The sequence below is a fragment of the Heterocephalus glaber genome, unplaced genomic scaffold (genome assembly GCF_053883595.1).
Source record: "Heterocephalus glaber isolate CG9 unplaced genomic scaffold, H.glaber_assembly_v1.0 deba00001457, whole genome shotgun sequence".
In the NCBI taxonomy this organism is placed as follows: Eukaryota; Metazoa; Chordata; class Mammalia; order Rodentia; family Bathyergidae; genus Heterocephalus; species Heterocephalus glaber.
The window spans coordinates 29,189,647-29,208,594 of NW_028258305.1; the positions used below are offsets into that span (position 1 = coordinate 29,189,647).

At 36.4% G+C, this 18,948-nt stretch overlaps 1 protein-coding gene and 1 pseudogene across 2 annotated transcripts in view; both read right to left on the reverse strand.

The window, feature by feature from the left end:
• Positions 1-18,948, reverse strand: part of LOC101708837 (uncharacterized) — a 148,562-nt gene that overhangs the window by 113,437 nt on the left and 16,177 nt on the right. The gene's annotated exons all lie outside the window — the stretch shown is intronic.
• Positions 1,842-18,948, reverse strand: part of LOC147827011 (large ribosomal subunit protein eL21 pseudogene) — a 32,814-nt pseudogene continuing 15,707 nt past the window's right edge. Inside the window, exons 4-5 of the transcript XR_015452997.1 lie at positions 18,136-18,212; positions 1,842-15,443 (exon numbers count right to left, since the gene is read on the reverse strand). The product of XR_015452997.1 is annotated as a large ribosomal subunit protein eL21 pseudogene (transcript). The remainder of the gene's footprint in view (positions 15,444-18,135; positions 18,213-18,948) is intronic.

The window sequence follows — 18,948 nt, forward strand, 5'->3', positions numbered from 1 at the left end:
ATCAATACACAAGCTTAAATATCACATGGTTTCTCTTATATGAGAAACCCAAATTATAAATAAAGAGCAAAATACAAAGAGATAATAGGAAGTAGGGAGCTGGATCTTTCTCAAATTGGAAGGGGATCAAGATATGGAGGGAAGAGGGAGGGGGGCATAGAAAAGGGATTAAAAGGGGAGTACAAAGAAATTAAGATATGTTATGCCCCTGTACCAACTCCACATAAGGAATGTAATCATTGTGTATGATAAATATTTACTAATAAAATTTTTTAAATTAGGGGGCAAAAGTTTAATGAGAAATAGGACATTTATATAAATCTTAAAGTACCTCCACATAAAATAGTTTTAATCATGTGGAGAAGATTGTAAGTTTACAATGGAGAAATCTGAGAGACACCACCTTAAGTAAGTGATTAAAGTCAACATTACCATACTGGGAATATGTACTAATAAAAAATAAAGATTGAAAAAAAGTTGACATTACCAATAATTAGAGAAGTCAACATTAATCACATCCTGAAGTGATGTATGGAGAGAAATGGCACCATTGTGTAGTATTTCTCCTCAAATTCATGACCTGAATCTAATCATGAGGAAACATTAGTTGAAAAAATACAAAACAATGGGCCGGTAGTCTTCAAAATGTCATTGTGATTTCTTTAAAAAGGTAGTTTTAAGGGCCGGGGATTTAGCTCAGTGGTTCTGGCACCTGCCTCGCAAGTGCAAGGTCCTGAGTTTAATCCCTGATACAAAAAAAAAAAAAAATATATATATATATATATGTATATATATATGTGTGTGTGTGTGTGTGTGTGTGTATGTGATATATATATATATATATATATATAGTTTTTAAATGTTGACATAACAATTAAATGAAGTGTGTGCTCCTGAGGTTAATCTTGGACTAGAAAAAAAATTCTTTAAAAAATTATAAAAGACCCAGGCATGGTGGTGCATGCCTGTAATCTAAGCAATTTGAAAGCCTGGGGCAGGAGAATCACAAGTTTGAGCTCCGCCTGGGCAATTTAGTGACTTAGGGAGGCCCTGTCTCAAAACAAAACAACAAAAAAAATTTTTTTTAAAGATTGGGAATGTAGTTCAGTGTGGCAGCCTGGGGTTCAGTCCCCAATATGAGAGAGACAGAGAGACAGAGACAGAGACAGAGACAAGGAGAAGAAGAGGAGGAGGAGGAAGGGGAAGAGGGAGGAGGAGGAGGAGGAGGAGGAATGGAAGAGAGGAAGAAGGAAGGGCCTATAATCTTTCTTTCTTGTATTGAGCTCAGGTTTTATAATCATATTCCTTTTTTGTACTGAGGATCGAATTCAGGACCTTGCACTTGCCAGGCAGGTACAGCACCACTGAGCTATGTCCCCAGCCCTACAATCATATTTCACTGGACTCATAAAACAAATCGGTAAGTATTCTGTTTTTCTATTTTTTTTTTTTTTTTTTGTACCTGGGATCAAACTCAGGACTTTGTTCTTGCAAGGAAGGTGTGGTGCCACTGAGCTAAATCCCCAGCCCGGTAAGTACTCTTTTTTTCTATTTTTTTGAAAGATGTTGTATAATACTGGGGATATTTTGTGCTGAAATGTTTGTAAGAATTTGCTGATGTAGCCACCAGACTCTGGAAATTTATTATATGCAGAGTTTAAAACACTATTCAGTTTCTTTAGTAGACATGGATTATTCAGCTAACACTTTTGGTATTTATTTTTGGCATCAATTTTGGTAAATTCAATTATTCTAAAAATTTCCTATTTCATCTATTTCATCTATTTCTAATTTATTGTCATTAAATTGTCCAAAATATTTTCTCTTCAATATTGTAATAGCTGTGGGATTCATAGTGACATTCCTTTGCTTGAGTCTAATAGAGATGCTACCTTCTTTTTTATGTATTTATTTTTTGTATGATCAGTCTTGCTAGGGATATTTTATCATTTTCGGTTACTGTACACTTTTTTCATTTATTTTTTTCTCTTTACTCCTCTCCTTTTTATGCTTTCTCAAGTTCGTGAGTTTTTTCTAATTTCTTGAGGGAGAGACTTAGGCCTTCTTACTTAAAGCTATAAATTCCAGCCCTTAAGATTGTAAATTCCTCAGTTTAGAATGTAGAATGTAGTGGTAGACGGCTTGCCTCGCATGCAGGAGGTTCTGGGTTTGATCTATATCACTGAGGAAGAAGAAGGTGGACAAGGGGAGAAAGAGGAAAAAGAAGAGGAAGGAACCTAACAATTTAAAGAGAGCCTGTCTCAAAAAATAAAAAAAGACCTGGAGATATAGCTCGATCTCCAGTTTGCCCCACCCAAAAAAGGTATGTCATTATTTTATTATCATTTATTTTAAATTATTTCCTAGTCTTCATGGTGGTTTCTTCTTTGGCCTTGTTGACTGCCCCCACCTTCCCACGGGGCCTGAACCCAAGGCTTTCTACCACTGAGCCATATCCTCAGCCCTGTTTTTGTTTTTGTTTTCGTTTCTGAGACAGGAAGTATCTTGCTAAGCTGCCATGGCTGGCCTCAAACTTGTGATCTTCCTGCTTCAACATTTAAGCAGCTGGGATTTCAAGGCTTGCACCAACTTGCCCAGCATGGCCAGCTACATGTGTTTTTTATTATCAATAGTACACCTTTCAGAACATGATGATTATATTCCCTGTGGGGAGTTGGTGCATGTACATCACACATCTTAATTATTTTTACTTCCCCTTTTACTCCCTTCCCTCCCTCTTCCCTCCATATCTTGATCCCCTTCCAATTTGAGAAAGATCTAGTTCCCTACTTCCTGTTATCTCTCTTTATTTGGCTCTTATAATTTGGGTTTTTCATATAAGAGAAACCATGTGATATTTAAGCTTGTGTATTGATTTATTTCACTTAACATTAGGGCCTCAAGATGTATCCATTTTCCTACAAATGACTCAAATTTATCCTTCTTTATAGCAGAGTAGTACTCCATTGAGTGTAAACGCTACATTTTCTTTATCCATTCATCTGTTGATGGACACATAGGCTGCTTCCAAGACTTACCTATTATGATGTGTGGTACTATAAACATGGGTATGCCTGTATCATTGCAATATGATGTCTTTAAATGTTTTAGGAAGATACCTAGAAGGGAAATAGCTGGGTCAAATGGAATTTCTAGTTTTAGTTTTTTGAAGAACTTCAGAATGATTTCCATAGTGATTGTACTAGTTTACATTCCCATCACCAATGCAGAAGTGTTCCTTTTTCCCTGCAGCTTCACCAGCATTTGTTACTATTTGATTTCTTTGGGTTTTGTTGGGTTTTTTGTACCAGGAATCGAACTCAGGACCCTATGCTTGCAAGGCAGGTGGCAGAACCACTGAGCTAAATCCCCAGCCCCACTATTTGATTTCTTAATAATGGCCATTCTCCCTGGGGAAAATGGAATCTCAGTGTTGGTTTAATTTGCATTACTCTAATGGCCAGAAATGTTGAACATTTTTTTTCATTTATTTACCAGCCATTTGTACTTCTTTTAAGTAGTTTCTATTCATTTCAGTTGCTCATTTTTTGATTGAGTTTTATTTTAAAGGGTCTAATTCTTTTTGTTTTGATTTTTTTTGGTACTGAGGATTGAACTCGGGTCCTTGCACTTGTGCAGCAGGCAATGAAACCACTGAGCTAAATCCCCAGCCCCTTTATTTTGATTTTTGAGACAAGGTCTCACTATGTAGTTCAGGCTGGCCTTGAACTCACTGTGTAGCCCAGGCTGGCCTCAAACTCATAGTGATCCTCCTCAGCCTCTTACAGGTGTGCACACCATACCTGGAAATTTTTTTTTGAGTTCTTTATATATTCTAGATATTAGTCCTCTGTCTGAGGTGTAGCAGGTAAATTTTTTTTTTCATTCTGTCAGTTGCCTCTCTATTTAGTTGTTTCATTTGCTGTGCAGAAGCTTTTTAATTTGATATAATCCCATTTGTTGATTCTTAATGTTATTTCTCGTGCATTTGGGGTTTGGTCTTGCCTATGCCTTTGTCTTCAAGAGTTTTATCTATTTTATCTTCCATTAATTGGTTTTGTTTTGTTTGTTTTTTGAGACAGGGTCTCACTTTGTAGTTCAGGCTGGCTTTGAGCTCACTATGTCACCCAGTCTGGCCTCATATTCAAGGTGATCCTCCTGCCTCAGCCTCCTGAGTGCTAGGATTATAGGCATGTGCCACCATGCCCAGCTAAGTGTTTCTGTTTTAACATTGATATCTTTGCTTCTTTTGGTTTAGTACATGATGAGAGATATGAGTCTAGATTCAATTTTCTGCATATATATGGCCAGTTTTCCCAACACCATTTGCTAAAGAGGCTATCTTTCCTCCAGTGTATGTTTTTGGCCCCTTAGTCAAAGATCAGACAGATGAATGAGTCTGGAGTTATTCATCCTCTGTTCTGTTCCATTGATCCACATTTCTGGTTTTTGTTTTTTTGTTTTGTTTAGCTTTTCCAAATACCATGCTGTTTTTATCACTGTAGCTTTGTAATACAACTTGAAGTCCAGGATTGTGATGCTTCCTCCTTTGCTCTTGTCACCTAGGATTACTTTTGCTATTGTAGGTTCCTTCTGGTTTCATATGAATTTTAGGATTTTTTTCTGGTTCTGTGAGGAATTCTGTTGGTATTTTGATTGTGATTGCATTAAATCTATATATCAGGTTTGGAAGTATGGCTATTTTAACCATATTGGCTCTGTCTATATAGGAGCAGGAGATCTCTTTCCATTTTCTGATATCTTCAATCTACTTTTTCAAGTACAGTGGACACTCAAGATACAATTGGCCTGACATACGAACAACTTGGATTAATTAGGTTAACAGAAGATTCATCTGCCTCTTGTTATCTATAGCGTGTACCCAGGTAAACATCCAGATCTCAGTTGTACTGACTTACAACCAACTTGAGTTACAACCAGCCCTTGGGAACCAATCAAGTTCGTAAGTCAAGGGTCCACTGTTCTTGATTTCTCTTGATGCTATTGTGAATAATATTGTTTTCCAAATTTCTTTCTTGGTGAGCTCTTTATTGGTGTACAGAAATGCTATTGATTTTTGTGTGTTAATTTTGTATCATGCTACATTGCTGAATTTGGTTATTAATTCTAGGAATCTTTTGATGGTATTTTTTGGATCTTCTGTATAGAGGATTGTGTCATCTGTAAGTAATGATAGTTTGACTTCTTTTCCTATACATATCTCTTTTATTTCTCTCCCTAGCCTGATTGCTCTGGCTAATGTTTCTATCACTATATTGAGCAGGAGTGCTGATAGATGGACATTCTTACCTTCTTCCTGATTCTAGAGGAAAAGCTTTCTGCTTTTCTACATTTAATATGATGTTAGTGGTAGGTTTTTCATAAATAGATTTAATCAGGTTGAGATAAGGTCTACACCTATTTTCTTCAGGGTCTTTATCATGAATGGATGTTGGATTCTGTCAAAGACTTTTTCTGCACCTATTGAGATGAGTGTATGATATTTGTCCTTCTATTTATGTAATGTATTACATTATTGATCTGTGTATGTTGAAACATCCTTGCATCCCTGGGATGAAACCTATTTGGTTGTGATGTATGATCTTTTTGACAATTTGTTGTATTGTTTGCCAGACTATTGTGGAAGATTTTTTCATCTATGTTCATTAAAGAGTTGCCTGTAGTTTTCTTTATTAATTGGATCTTTGACTGGTTTGAGAATCAGGGTAATGGTAGCTTCCAAGAGTGACTTTAGGAGAACGCCTTCCCTTTCACTTTCATTAAAGAGTTTGAGGAGTATTGGCAATAGAGATTCTCTGAAGTTCTTGTAAAATGTAGCACTGAATCCATCAGGTCCTGAGCTTTTCTTAGTTGGTAGGGTTTTTTAAAATTACTGATTTTATTTCATCTTCTGTTATTGCATTATTCAAATTGTTTTATCTTCTTGGCTCAGTTTTGATTTTATATTTTCTTAGTTTACTTTTGATGTCATCTTGGTTCATATGTATCTAGAAATCTATCCATTTCTTCTACATTCTCCATTATATTAGATACAGATTTTTGAAGTAGTTATTAATAATCTGGATGTTGGTGATATCCACTGTAGTTTCATCTTTTTGATTTCTAATTTCATTGATTTGGGTCTTTCCTTTATTGGGTAAGATTGGCTAAGGGTTTGTTTATATTGTTTTTCAAATAACAAGCTCTTCAATTCATTCTTTGTATTTTTTTAGTCTTGGCTTCATTACTTTCTGCTCTGGTCTTTATGGTTTCCTTTCTTGTACAAAGTTTGGGTTTGGACTGTTCTTGTTTTTCCAGGATATCGAGGTGCATCATTGGGTTATTTATTAGGCTTCCTCTGTTTCGCTGATGTTGACATTTGCCACTATAAACTTCCCTCTTAGGACTGCTTTCATTGTGCCCCATGGGTTTCTGGTATGCTGTACTGGCATACCAATTTTATTTGATTTTAGGAACTATCTAATTTCTTGTGTGACCCACAGATTGTTCAAGAGTGTATTTATAATTTCTAGGTGTTCGCATAATTTCTGTGGTTTCTTTTGCCATTGATTTCTAGTTTCATTACAGTATGATGTGATAATATGCATGGAATAATTTTGATTCTTTTGTATATATTTAAGCCTGCTTTATGGGCCAGTATGTAGTCTATTTTGGAGAAAGTTCTATATGCTGCTGAGAAGAATATGTATTCAGTTGTTGTTGGGTACAACATTCTATAAATATCTATTAAGTCCATTTTTCAAAGTTGTTTAACTCTGATTTTTTAAAATATTTTGTTTAATTAATCTATTTGTGATAATGGGGTATTGAAGTCCCCTACCATAATTGTGTTGATGTTTATCTGAACTTTCTGTCCACTAGTGTTTGTTTCATAAAGTTGAATGTGCCAGGGTTCAGTGCATACTTATTTATAATTTTTTTTCCATTAAGTTTATTGGTACATTTTAGGTATAAAAATAGTTACATTCATCATTGGGATCTTGTACCTTTACATGACGTTTCTTGGTTCTTATATTTTCCCCATTCCCCTGACCTCCCTTCACCCCCTCCACCCTCCTCTATTTACAAAGACTTTGTTTCCATTTTTTTCCTTTTCTCATATTTTTTCCTTTGCCTTCTTTCCTTTCCCCTACCCCTCCCACTTTCCCTACTCCTTTAGACCTTTTCTTCCTATTACACAAGAACAATTATACATTTTTTTAAAATTACAATATCAAGATTTAGAGGACATTATCACAGGTTTTATAGAATTTAAAAGGATATAAAAAGCATATTACAAAAATCTGTTTTTGAAATAAATTTGACAACTTCTATGAAGTACCTTGGAAGACAAATTAATGAAACTGACTCAGGAACAAATACAAAATTTGAATAGACCTATGAAAGAAAGTATATTCCTAGCTTGAAAACCTACCTATATGACAACAGCAGGCTCATATACATTTTAACTGATAAATTATATCAAACATTTAAACCAGAAAAAAGAAGAAACACTTCTCCCCTCATTTTAGGAAATCAACATTGTGCTAATCCTAAAACTGGATAAAAATAATAGAGGAGAAAAGTATGAACATAAGTCAAAATTTGTTTAACAAAATAAACTATTAGAAGTCAGATCTGGCAGTATGCAGTAAGTGGTTTTATTACAGGGATGGCAGTGTTGGTTCAGCATTGGAAGACCCACCCCCATAAGTCATCATTTTAACAGAGGAAAGGAAAAAGCCACATGATCCTACCAGTAGTTGCAGAAAAAGGATTGGACTAAATTCTACACCTGTTCACAGTAAAAGCTATCAGGAGACTAGAAGTAGAACAGAAACTTCTCAACAGATAAAAGACATGTACTCAATACTTGCAGAAAAACACCTTGTATGAATGGAAAAGATACAATGCTTTCTCCCTAAGGTAGGGAACATGGGCAGATATGCCTACTCTTCATCTGTCCATTAAGCTTTGAAGCATAAGCCTAAACCAAAATAGTCTGGCAATAAAATGACACAATTAGGATAGGATTGGCAAGGTAGAAGCAAAATCTTTATATGTAGATGAAATGATCATCTACAGAGAAAATACTAAGAAATCTATAGGAGCCCCTAGAACTTATATTTGAATTTAGCAGGATTAGAAAACACAAGGTATATATAAAAATTCAGGTCTATGTATACTTGCTATAAATGAAGAATTGGATATTGAAATTTAAAAGTTATGTAAGAGTACAAAGGACCTGGAGAAATAAAAATTGAAAAAATAACAGTGTTGGAAGACATTTATTACCTAATTTTAAGACTTCCTCTAAAGCTATAGTAATAAAGGCAATGTTAGTGTAAGGAAAGACACAGATCAATGGAATAAAACAGAGAATCTAGAAATAGAGCCACACATATATGGTCCACTGAGTTTTGAAACATTATTTAACATTAACATTCTATAGAACATAAACTCAACTCAAGGGCAGAGGAAAAGATAATGTTTTCAACAAATGGTACTAGAACACCTGGTATCCATATGCAAAAAATTAACCTCAATCCTTTATTTCCGTACATAAAAATAACTTGAAAGGATCTATGAACCTAAATATGAAAGACTAAAAGTATAAAAGTTTAAGAAGAAATTATAAGGGAAAATGTTCATGAATTTAGGGCAGGCAAGAATTTCCTAGGATACAAAAAACATGATGTATAAAAGAAAAAAATTGATAAATGAGATTCCATCAAAATTTAGAACTTTAAAAGACATCGTGAAGAAAATGAAAAGTAGTCCTTAAACAGAACATATTTATAATGCATATAACCTATGACCAGAATATATAAAGAACTCTTGCAGCTCATTAATAGACAACCCAATTAAAAAGTAGACACAAGAAGATGATAGCCAGTACAGCACAAGGAAAGGTGTGCAACAGTAGAATCAGAAAAATACTAATCAGTACAATAACAAGATCTTATTATACACTTACTAGGGAGATTAAGTTAAAAGTTTTAAGATAACAAATGTCAGCATAGGTGTGAACTAGTTAGAACCTTCTAATACTGCTAATGTGAATGTGAAATAATAAAACCATTTTGGAAAACAATATAGAAATTTTTTGTATTACTGTTAAGAACCAACAGTTCTATTCTTAAGTTTTTACTTAAATGAAAACACATGTTCACAATAGATTTGTACATATAGGTTGAATGTCCCTTATCTGAAATTCTTGGGACCAGAAGTGTTTCAGATTTTGAAATCCACTTGATCTGCAAAGAGGATAGCTACTCCTGCTTTTTTTTGGGTTCCAGTCACATGGAGTATTGTTTTCCACCCTTTAACTTTCAGTCTATGAGTTTCTTTTTAAATTAAGTGTGTTTCTTGAATGCAGCATATTGTTGGATCTTGCTTCTTGACCCATTCTGCCAGTCTATTTCTTTTGATTGATGAATTGAGACCATTAACATTGATAGTTATAACTGATACATATTGACTTATCATTGTTATGACTTTTTCTTTTTGTTGGCTTCTCCTCGTTTGCGTTTAATTTCTTGTCATGCCTGATGGATTCATTCTGCTGGGCTCCCTGGGGTTGTGATCCTCATTGTCTTTTCCTAGAATATTGTCTAAAATTTTTTGGATTACTGGTTTGGTATTCATGAAGTTCCTAATGTGCTCTTTATCATGAAAGTATCTTATTTCTCCATCAATTTTGAAAGACAGTTTTGCAGGGTACATCAATCTGGGTTGGAGGTAGTTTTCCTTTAGGGATTGAAATACATCACTCCAAGCTCTTCTTGCCTTGAGGGTTTGCGTTGAGAAGTCTGCTGTGATTCTGATGGGCTTCCCTTTGTATGTGATTTGTTTCTTTTCTCTAACTGCTTGTAGAATTTTTTTCTTCTGTTGGGTTTCTGGAATCTTAACTATTATATGCCTATGTGTAGATTTCTTTTTATCACAGCTAGTTGGAGCCCTATATGCCTCCCTTATCTGTATGTCAAGTTCTTTTCCCCTACTTGGGTAGTTTTCTGCCATCACCTCAGTGAACAGGTTTTTTATGTCATCTTCTCTCTCTCTTCTTTCTTCATTGACTCCAATCAGTCTTATGTCATTCTTCTTTGCATCATCTAGCAGCTGTTGGATTGATTTCTCATGGTCCCTTACTATATTTAAGAAATTTTTCTTTTCCTGGTCACTCATTGCAATCTTAACTTCTTTATCTGAAATTTTGCCCTCACATTGGCTCATTCTGCTGCATAAACTTTCAATGGAGTTTTTAATCTCCTGGAAATCTGTTTGCATTTCTTTTATGGATTCCATTTGTTTCCTATGTTGGGATTCCATTATGTTCCTCAGCTCCTCTATTTTTTTAATCTGGTTCTGCTCTAGATTTATTAATCATGTCTTGCACTATGGGCACAATCTCTGCTGTTATCTGAGAAATTATTTGTGATTTCATTTTTTCCAGATCCTCTTTTCTTGCCAGTTCAGGGAGAACAGGTGGTTGAGTATCAGACTGTTCCATCTCATTGCCCTTTGGGGTTGCCTCAGGTGATCTGGAAGTCTGGTTTTGAGACTTGTTTATGTGTCTTCTCATTTCAACAGATGCAGCCTGCTGTGCCTTTGTTGAGGCAACATTTTGTGCACCCAGTGGTCTTCAATTCTCAGCAAGTCACAGAGCTACCTTTTCTCTGCTGCTCACCAGCACACTAATTCCTGGGTTCAGAAAGGTGGCCTTCTGGATCCCTAAGCTGACCTGTTGTCTGGGTGGGCTTCTGGCTGGGGTCTGTGCACGCTTGGGATGGTATCTAGGTATGCCACTAGCTAGGGCCCCTATGTAGCTGTTGTCTGAGAGGGCCTTTAGCTGGAGGCTGTGCACCCCGGTTCTTGTTGTGTGAGCAAGCTTCTGGCTAGGGTCTCGTGCACTTACTGATGGTATTGTGGTGAACCTCTTGCTGTTGCTTGTGTGCCTGTGCAGCTCTTTTCCAGGCAGGCCCTTGGCTTGAGCCAGTGTGCCCCAGCCTGTGGGATTGAGGCAGAGCCCTGGCTGGGATCCACTTGCAGCTGCACTGCTTTGGTCTATACCACTACTCCCCCAACTAAGGTGGTGTGGTGTGCCTTTATTGCAGAGATTTTCTTCACTTGTCCAGTGGGCTTTAATTTTCATCAAGGGGCCTCAGAGAGGCCCTCTTTTTGTTGTTCACTTCTACTCTATCTTCTCAAGCTCAGAACAATGTCCTTTATAACCCCTGCAACTCTGATGTGTGGATCCAGGTAATGGTGCTACAGTGGCCACTTATTTATAATTGTTATCTCTTCCTGTTGAATTGTTCCCTTGGCCAATATCTAGTGACCAATATCTTCTTTGTCTCTTCTGATCAGTTTTGGCTTGATCTCCACTTTGTCTGAAAATACAATAGCTATTCCTGGTTGTTTTCAGGCTCTTATTACATGGAATATTGTTTTCTGTCCTTTGATTTTGTATTATATGAATTTCTTTTCAGATTAAATTAAATGTGTTTCTTGTATAAAACATACCCTCTTTTTTAAAAAATTCAATCTTTCAATCTATGTCTTTTGATTGGGAAGCTGAGATCATTCACATTGAGCATTATTACTGAAAGATACTGACTTATTCCTATTATTGTGTTACATTGGGCCATCAAGTTATGACTTGCCTGACATACAAACAACTTGGGTTATGACTGGCATTTTAGTTTTAACTTAATACCAAAGTCTTGAGTTATGACCCAGTTGCCAGCTGCTTGTACTTCCAGATGGTCTCAGACACAGATTTAACCCATAAAAAGAGTTCTGGAAGAAACTTTACAACATCCTTCCCTGCACAGGGGTTAATTGAGAAATCCTGGGCCAATGTCTCTCTAAGGACACTGAGATCTGCCTGTATACAGGAGAGAGACTTTGAAGGCTGTGTAGAGGAGCTTGAGCTTTCAATTAACCAACTTGAGTTACAACCAGCCCTTGCAAATGAATTGAGTTTGTAAGTCAGGAATCCACTGTATTTTCTGTTGCTTATTCCTTTTCTCCCCCTTCTGCTTAACTGTTCACTTTGCCTGGTGTTTTCATTCCATTAGATTTTTTTGGCCTTGTTGGCTTCATTGTCCCTTTTGAGGATACTCTTGAGAATTTTCTGGAGTCCTTTTTGGTGGTCATGAACTTCTTAAGGTATTCTTTGCCATTTAAAGACCTATTTCTTCCTCAATTTTGAAAGACAGTTTTGCAGGATAAATCAGTCTAACTTGGAAGTTCGTTTCTTTTAGGGCTTGAAACACTACTCCAAGCTTTCCTGGCCTTTAAGGTTTATATTGAGAAGTCTGCTGTAATTATAATGAGATTACCTTTATAGGTGAGTCATTGCTTTTCTCTAACAGCTTTTAAGATTCCCCTTGTGTTGGACTTCTGGGATTTTTGACTGAGAAGTGTTCTGAAGTTCTTTTCTGTTCATGACTATTTCAGGCTCTGTATGGTTTGCTTATCTAGACATGAGTCTCTGTATGCTTTGCTTATCTATACATTAAATTCTTTCCACATATTTGGAAATTTTTCTATTATTTCTTTTTTTTTATGTAGTTCAGGCTGACCTTGAACTATGTAGCCCAGAATTCATGGCAATCCCCCTGCCTCAGCCTCGCAAGTGCTGGTATTACAGGTGTGTGCCACCAGATGCTATTATTTCTGTACACAGGTTTTTTTAATGCCATTTGTGTTGTCTTCTATTTTATCATTAATTCTAATTAATCTTCTATTGGTCTTCTTTATGTCATTTAGCAGCTGTTTGATCAATTTTCCACATTCTTTTGTTGTGTTTAAGGTATCTCTTGAGTATATGGTCACCTGCCTTGGTCCTATCTTCTCATTCTGACACTGTCTTCACATTGTCACTTCTGCCACCATACTTTTTTTTTTTTCTTTTAAACAATTTATTTAACTGAAATGCCATATACTGACTTCCATTTATTTTGATACATCTTGTCCCCAAGGTGATTTAGAGGATCTTCAAGCCAATATAAATGTTTCATAAATATTTGGCCATTTGAGTATACATCTGCACAATACCTCACATCTTTCAGCAAGAAAAACACTGAAGAGTAAAGACCTGACACAATTAACTGGGTATAATGAGAATCTGCTCCAAATATTTGTTTCTCTGAGGTAAAGGCACCACACACCTGTTCAATTAAGAAAACCATCCTTACAACACAGTATGATTTTTTATTTTGAAGTAGAGATTAGGGCATTCAGCCGCTAATTAGGTGCTGCGTGGCAGAGCTACATCCCCAGCTTATGCCATGAATTCATAGGGAATAGGTGCCAACAGCCCAGGCTCCTTCCCATTGGTTCTCACAAAGTGTGCTTCTCTGGGTGGGGCAGGCTAGCACTTCAGTTGAACCCAGGTACCTTTCTCTTTGGCTTCCTTCTTTTTCTGACCATTTTCCTTGACCCGTTTCAGGAAGCTATCTTGGCTCTTTGAGTGTTTAATAAGCTCAATACGCACATTAATTCTCTTGGCAAGTATCTTGCCCTTAACTTGCTTGTTTACAACAATGCCAACAGCATGCTGGGTGACATTGTAGACTCTTCCAGTTTTGCCATGGTAACATTTGTGTGGCATTCCTTTTTGAACAGTACCCATTCCCTTGATGTCTACAATATCACCCTTTTTGTACATTCGCATGTATGCGGCCAAAGGAACAACCCCATGTTTTCTAAAAGGCCTAGAAAACATATACTGGGTTCCCCTCTTCTTTTCCTTTGTGTTCGTCATTTTGGCAAATTACTGGAAGATGTGCCGTCATACTTTTTGACAGAAAGTTTTTTATCTCCTAGATTTTTGTTGGTACTTTTTCGTAGACTAATTCTTTGCTAAACTGATCATTCATGTTTTCTATCATGTTTTTAGCTCAGCTAGCTTTTTATTATTGTCTTCTGTAAGCTTATACTTTTTAAAATTAAATTCATTATCTGTTTGGTTATATCATCTTTGAGCCACTGAACACCTTATTGACCTATTTTTTTGGTCTCCTCTTTTATCATTTCATATAATTCAGCTGTTTGGATTTTGATTTCCTTTCTACCAATGCCCCATGGATTTTGGAGGAGCTTTGGAGGAGTGGGGAGTTTTTGGAAGTACTTTGTTGCCTTTTCTTCTCACATTTCTGTTGGTTTTTTTTAATACTTATTTATTTATTTTTGGTGCAGAGCATTATCATGAAAATTATCATGAAAAGACTTTGTTGCTACTATGGAGATGTGTTTAGTTGTTGTCTGCTTTTCAGTGATGCACTCTGGGGATGGTTAATTATAGACCTTTTCCTCTGTCCCAAGTTTTGACCACCTTAGCTAACTCAGGAGGGAGGGTACAGTGTAATTGGCTCAGTACTCAGTTCTCCATAGATGAACCACAGTATTGTTGATGATACAAAGCAAACCAGATATTGGTTTTTATTTATTGAATAAAAACTTATTAATAGCAACAAAATCAATAACAATAATAGACTCAAATTTTAAAAATAAAGATGAGAAGAAAAGAGAGATAAAGATCCCATTAAGGAATAAAAAAAATTAATAGAATTTGATATAAGTAATGGAAAAGAACAAACAAGAGAGAAAAATAAAGAACAAAATAAAGAAAAAAGAGAAAAAACCCAAATCCCAAAAACCAATAAAAGAAAAAAAAGGAAATGAGTCAAAAAAATTCCTCTAAACTTTTGAATGGATGATTTCTGTCCAGAGTCCACAATCTTGGAATCCACCAAATATGAGTGAGAGACCATGAGTCACTGCTAAGACCTATTCTGTTTCCACACACACACCTTCTCCTGTGTGAATGGTGAGCCCAGCCTTTTCTTTCCGGCTGGGTGTGGTCTGTAGATAGTGTTTGCCCTAGGGCTGCAGTCACTCTGACCATTCTTTGATTCCTTTCCCTCTGTGCTTCACAAGTCACGGCCTTCTCCACCCAGCTTTGCAGTCTGTGGGTTTGTGAGGTGCCCTCTGTCCATACACCCCAGGCTATACATAGTCCTTATCACAATGGCCGATGGAGAAAGCAAACAGACCACTGAGCTCTGTGCTGGATCTGGATGAAGGCAGGAGGGCCAGTCTGCTGGACTTAATTCTAGCACTTTCAAACCCTGCCCTCCCTGAAAGCTACACATAACCAGCCTAGCTTCTTAACTAGAAGGGCAGGACCCCCATAACCTTCCCAGCTGGAGTTTAAACTTTTTAAGAGGTCTACATCTAGCTGGTGCTCTCTCTGCCACTGACTCTTGTGGCTGACTCCCACCCAGTCACTGTAGCAGGATGACACTAGAAACCCTGAAGTATACTTGTTCTGTAGTTCAGTCTGAAACAACCCCTTCCCAACTTCCTCCTGATTAAACATTTTCAAGTATGGCAGGGGCTGCACTGGATTTCTTCTCCAATTTTAGGCTGCCCTGTGGAAAGAGTCACGTTCAGAATAAAACTCCACAGTTTTTGCAGTTTACAATAACAATGGGCTTTTCTTAGGGCTAAAGATGCTGGCCCAGTCTGTTGTTTCTCCTGGGGGCTGTCGATTCTTTCCAGACTTAACTTGTGTTATTGGAGATAATCCCCCTCTCTAAGAGCTAAGGTTCCTTTCCTAAGGGCTTTGCTCTTTTCTCTATGTTGTGCTCTGTTTCTCCAGCTTTTCTAGTTTGTATTTTTCCTGACAACTCCCTCCAGATTCCTGGAGATCTACTTTTTTCTCTTCACCAAGTTGTTGTTTTCCAGGTGCCTTGATTCTAGGTCCCAGAGAGGCTGTAATTTGCTGCTAGTCTCTACTCTGCCATTTTTTCTTACCCCATGGATTCTTCAGAAAAATATTACTTAACTCAGGGAGGCTGAGGCAGGAGGATCACAAGTTCTAGCCCAGCCTGGGTAACAGCAATTTAGCAAAACCCTAACACGAAAAATAAAGGTCTGGGTATGTAGGCCAGTGCAGAGCATTATTATACTACTTAATTTCTATGTACTTAAGAATTTTACTTTTTTTTTGGAAAAATCATTATTAGCTTAATTCCTCTCTGCTCAAATCATTTTACTATTTTGAAATGTTGAGGTGAGCTTTATAGCCCAACTTACTGTCACATTCAATAAATGCTTCCTATTCATATGAAGTGTAGATTTGGGGTGAAATATTCCACATATCTCAATTTTGTTAATTTTATTAGTCATGGTGTTTAAATGTGTTTTCTTACTGACTTTTGTCTACTTTTTGTGTTGGTTGTTGAGAAATGTGTCAAACACTCCTACTGTTACTGTAGATTTGTCTCTCTCCTTGAAGTTTTGTCAACTTTTTGCTTTAGTTTGAAGTGTATGGCTAATTATTAATAGAAATAGGATGGTCATATGTTCTTGATGGGTTGATATTTTTATTATGAAACATTTAACTTTATTTTTAATAATCCTTCTTTCCTTAAAGTCTACTTCGGGTTTTTTTTTTGGTTTTTGGGGGGTTTTTTTGTACTGGGGGTTGAAATCAGGACCTTGTGCTTGCAAGACAGGCTCAGTGCAACTGAGCTAAAACCTCAGACCTCTATTTTGTATTTTATTTTATGGTTATATCAACTTTTGGGGAGTGGGGTTAGTGTTTGCATGTAAACATGTTTTTATCCAATTTTTTTTTGTACTGGTGATTAAACCCAGGACCTTCACACTTTGCTCTATCTCCAGCCATTTCTTTTTTCGTTTTTTTTGAGACAGTCTCACTAACTTGTCTAGGTTGGGCTCAATTTGTGATCCTCCTTCCTCAGCCTCCGAGAGTACTGAGATTACAGGCATGCATTATGATGTCCAGCTTCTTTTTCTATTCTGTTTTTTTTGGGGGGGTATCTTTTTCTATTCTTTTAATCTTGACCATTCTGTGTAACTATGTTAACAGTATACCTCTTGTTATCTTCTGTAAAAAGCAAATGCAATTTTTAAAGCTAGCATGTTAATCCATGTCTTTTAATGGAATATTATGTTTTTGGGTTTTTTGTTTTTTGTTTTTGTGAGACAGGGTCTCATTATGGAGTTCAGCCTAGGCTTGAACTCACTATGCAGCTCAGACTGGCCTTGAACTTGTGGCAATCCTCCTGCCTCAGCCTCCGAAGTGCTGGGATTACAGGCATGTGCCACCATGCCCAGCATTATGCCATTTTTAAAAAGGTAATTAATAATATATTTAGGTTCCCAGCTACCATCTTACAATTTTTTTTCTATTTGTCCTACTTGTTACCTGCTCCTTTTAAAAATCTCCTTTCTTGCCTTCCCTTGGCTTGAGTTTATTCATGTTTTTTTCTTTTACTATTTATATTTTATATTAGTCATATTTTTTTCACTATCCTCTTAATAGTAATCCTAGTCTTTACAACATGCACTCTTGGCTTATTACAGCCTCATATAAATTCATGTTATTACTACTTCTGAGACAAGATAGCCTTGCCGGCACCCTCCTCAGTAGTCTATACCATTCAGGACTATTAGAAATTGGCATAGGTCCTCACATTTTGTATAAATAGCTCTTGTCTGCTTCTCTCCTCCCTCTGAGCTCAAAAGATCCACTTTTCCATTCTAAAGTCCAATTTTCTATTCCCCTTTTCACAGAGCCTATCCCATTCCAGGTAATGGAATCTTCTGCCTCCATGGCCTAGGAGTTAGAAAAATCACTGTATGTTAATCCTCTCCCTAGAAAGGAGAGGAGAAAAATATTTCTTGTTCTTCCATGATGAGCCAATAGACAAGAAAACAAAACATGTTTTCTCAATCAACTTATCCTGCCACACCTACTAATGTAATTATAATAGGTTTTGTGGCCTTACCTTGGACTGTAACCATAATTAATTATACTATTCTTGTGGGAAAATAATTCTAAGTTATGGGAACATCAAGAACCTAATATATTCAATATATTTAAATATTATTATATTATATATATTTAAATATCATTTTTCTTACTCCTCTTTGGGAAAAGAAAGTTGCAATGATCAATGAGTAAGGCTTGTCATGACTATAGGGATACTCCGGTCCTTTGCTTTATTGTTTTGCTTCAACATTAACCCTTACAAGTCAAGTGAACATGCAGAAATACACATTATATTACCAAATTGCAAGTTATTTTCATACCTCTTGTTGACTTTGCCAGGACACAACACAGAGATAGAAGTGGGTGGTAACTTTCAGAGATAGTTCCTCAAGGTACACTGAAAAGTAAAAAGTACAATTATGGATACAGATGTGAAAGGGTTACTGTAGCAATTATATTTTGGGTGTTGTAGCACATAAATCAAAGAACCACGAGGTGATTCTAATAAAACATCACAGAGGTCCATTGGGAAAATATCCAGCGACTAAATGGTGGTTAATTTTGACCTAGACCATAAAAACCACTTGTTTTGCTAAAAAAAAAGAACAACAGCAACAAAAAGTAACTGCATGAATTCCTAAGTTTATCTTCTTTGATACTTTACTTTCAATTCCAATGAGAGACAATGTAGTGCAGACCTCTTACGATTTCCTGTGCTCTTTAGCTTTCATTTGGACTAATAGAGACTAACCTTTCACTTTCAGGCAAAGCTTAATTCAAGTTGGTCCTTCAAGTACCAAGTACTTTTTATAAAATATACTAATAAAAAATAAACTCAAAGTAATTTTTTTCTTCAAGACCCCTTATTAATGCTACAGAAGGAACAAGTTTTATTTTTTAGTTTCTTTAGACCACCATTCCCATGTCTAGTCCAATAAATACTGGAGAGAAGGCTGAACAACAATAACGTGATTTCATGTGGTTATATAGCATAACATAAGAAAACTTTGTTTTTCTAAGATAATTAATAAATTTGGGTCTGAGTCATCAAAAAACAGGGAGAGGGGCTTGCCTACTATGCTTGGGTTGTATCCCTAGTAACACACACTGACACACATACACTCACACACACA